This window comes from Phalaenopsis equestris, unplaced genomic scaffold (assembly GCF_001263595.1).
Source record: "Phalaenopsis equestris unplaced genomic scaffold, ASM126359v1 Scaffold206422, whole genome shotgun sequence".
Classification (NCBI taxonomy): Eukaryota; Viridiplantae; Streptophyta; class Magnoliopsida; order Asparagales; family Orchidaceae; genus Phalaenopsis; species Phalaenopsis equestris.
In genome coordinates this window covers 262,117-265,450 of record NW_018225828.1, presented here as the reverse complement: position 1 = coordinate 265,450, position 3,334 = coordinate 262,117, and positions in this window count along the sequence as shown.

The following is a 3,334-nucleotide window of genomic DNA, read 5'->3' as shown; positions in this document are numbered from 1 at the left end:
TTAGGTTGCCTGTGGTCAGAGGAGCTTAGGAAAAATATTGTGATGATTTGAATAATTTTGTATATTTCTGCTATTAATTAAACATTTTTACTTTATGTTAATTTATTTAAATTAAATATAAATAAAAAATTGACAAAATCAAATTCACATTGTTCATAAAAATCATTTTAACTCACTTTAAAAATTTCAAAGTTATTTAAGTTGATTTGACCAATAAAGTGGAATTTGTAAGTAAAAATGATATTTTTGCACAAAAATAAATTATATTAAATTAAATGAGGTTAGAAAAATTATGAAAAATAGTATTCTGAGTTCCTTATGATTAGGGGCATTTAATTAAAATAAAATCTATCTTTATGAAAATATTTTATTTTTAAAGTATATTTTGAATTAAAAATAATTAAAATAATCAAAATTTTCAAAAATACAAAAAATAGTTCAAAATGTGTGCAATTGTTCCATGATCACTTGGGACATCTTAAAACATTTTTTTTATATAAATTAAAAATAAATTTCTAAAGGCCTAAAATGCATTTTTCTTATTTTCCATAAAAATAATTACAATAAATTCAAAATAAATCATAAAAATATAAAAATTTGTTCCTTTGAGTTTCTTGGACTTATGAGGGTTTAATAAAAATTTAAAAGTGATTTTTGAAGATTAAAACATATTTTTGAATTTAAATAGTCATTAAAAACGAGCTTTAAATAATTATAATAATCACAATGTAATTCAAAAAATAAAAAAAATTTGTCTAAGTGTTCCTCTGACCTAAGAAAACCTCTAATAATTTTCTCATAAATAAATTTTTTTTTTATTAATTAAATAAATTAATATTGAAAAATCCTATTTTTGGGCTAAAATAACTATCTTAAATTAAATTAAATTTTTGAAAAACCACACTTCCCCCCTCTGATATTTTAATTAATCCATGGATATGATACTCAAAGATTTTCAAGGCCATTTCTATTTTGCTTGATGAATTATAAGATAAAAAGCCCAAAAGGCAAAATGGTAATTTTAGATTTTTGGTGCCTTAATCAAAATTTAGGACAAACCATTGTGGTTGGGTAATTTTGATCCTTAATGAATGCATTGGATGATTGAAATGTAATGGGTTAAAGGTAGAAACCAACTTGCCACCTTTGCATAATAAGAAAAAAAATTGTAATTTCTTGAATTATTCCTTGGAAGTTAAGCAAAAATTAAATGATCCTAAAGTGATGGGTTTAAACTAGGAAGATGATAATTCACTTACTTCTAGCCCATGATTGATGATGAATGATCTGTTGATAAGGATATCTATCATTTAAATCAAAGTTTTATGACGGTGATAACTTCTCCCTTTTGAAATTGTTAAGGGCTTGGTAGTGAGCTAAGTTTAATATTTAAATCTATTGATTAGAGTTTAGAAGTGATGATATAATTAATGATTAGCATCTTTTAAGCACTTCAAGCCCATTTGTGATGAGCATCAAATCTTTAATGACTTAGGCTTGACTCAGGGGCATTTATCCATATAATCTTTAAAGCAAAGTGTCAAATTGATTAGATATCCTACCTTCGTAATAATTGAATTGTCAAGCTTCACTGGGCAGTAGGGTACCCACACTCTAAACTCCGATGATTAATGGAACAATATGATAAAATCAAAAATGAACTCAAAATAGTTCAAGAGATCTTCAAAGTAGTTCCGGGTCATACCCCGAACACTTTGAAATCTTTTGGATATTTTGAAGGACAAGCTGAACTTGCCATATTTTATTCTAGAATCATCCAATAAAAACTTCGGAGGCTCAATAAAGTCATACTTTGGGGTTGGATAGCTATACCTTCATCTACTCCTGCAATTTAAATTCTTTGCAAAATTATATGCATGTTTTGCAAGTATTAACCTTTCAGTGGAGGAACGAGAAGAATCGATAGGTATGCTTTTAAATTATTGCATTTACCTTTCTGTACTTCTTGTTTCAAACTTGCATATTAAACAATGATGTCACCCTGCATGAAAACCAAAATTGCTAGGATAGCTACAAAACCAAAACTAAAATCAAACAAGATAAAATTCACCATCACAGCATTTATAATATAAGATAACTCAAAATTTAATCACAAATATCACAAAACAAAAATCGCAACTAAATTAAAACGTCTCGATCGAATGATCGGGAATCCCTCGGAGGAGGTAACCTACGGTTGCTTACTAGATTTCTTACTGTCTAAATGAAAGTATGGAACTCATTAAGTTGAGTTTAGTAAATTCATTTAGACTAAGTGAATCCGAAAGAAAAAGTGGTACCGGAACGAGAGATCCGTAGGATCCTAACCAGTGTCACTCTAATAAACTTTAATATGCCCCATAATATTTAAATAACCATAACCTTAGGGACATTTGATTTGACATCATGACTTGATACATTAGAAAACTTAAACTTGCTACGACAAGGAGCTTGGAGCAAGTATTGTGGGCAGCACGACCATCTTCAACAGCAAAACATGTCTTCACCAACTAAACCATCCCTTAGAATTAAACAACAATCTATAGGACTTTGAGGTTGTTCACCTAGTACGACATAAATCCTCAACTAATCATTATGCTTTTGTATAGCTCTGCTACACAATATAAGTCCTAACTCATTTTAGGATTCCGAGGTTAGCGTTCTTCATGACCTAAATCCTTACATCTTCCAGACTATTTGTGTGATCTTTTTATGTGAATGTATGCCCTAATTAATAAAATTGGCAGCATGAAACATTTAAAATTTCTCCTCTAAATTGAAGCCAAACCATAGGGCAGCTTGGGAAGTCACCGAGGTGTTCTCCTCCAGATCTATGACATCCCCTAGTCTCTCTTCCTTTGGATTCCATAATATGTTCTAAATTTGAGTCATTCCCCTTTGTCTGATCTCTTTGAAAAGTCATATTTTTTTGACCTTCTTAAAGACAATATCCTATGATTTTTATCGAGAGTTTTCTTAAATGACTTTGGTCATTTAAGATGTAATTAATTATAGGGGTTTGCCTTTATAAGAAACTTTTTTGAACCCAAATTAATGTAAGCCTTATTTAATTTTGCATATTAAATAGAGGAACTTTTCATTTTTCAAATAAAAATAGATTCGTATACCAAACAAATGTCATATATTTCTTAATTTATTTGATCGAGTCTTACCCTCAAGTCTTGTGTTTATCTTTCAGGACAGATCATAACTTAAGGTGTAATGCTCTTTCATCTAAACTTTGAAAGATATGGGATAAGTTTGATTTCACATTTTTCTAAAATTATATATATATATATATATACGTAAATTAAAAAGTCCTTCCGAAGCGGGC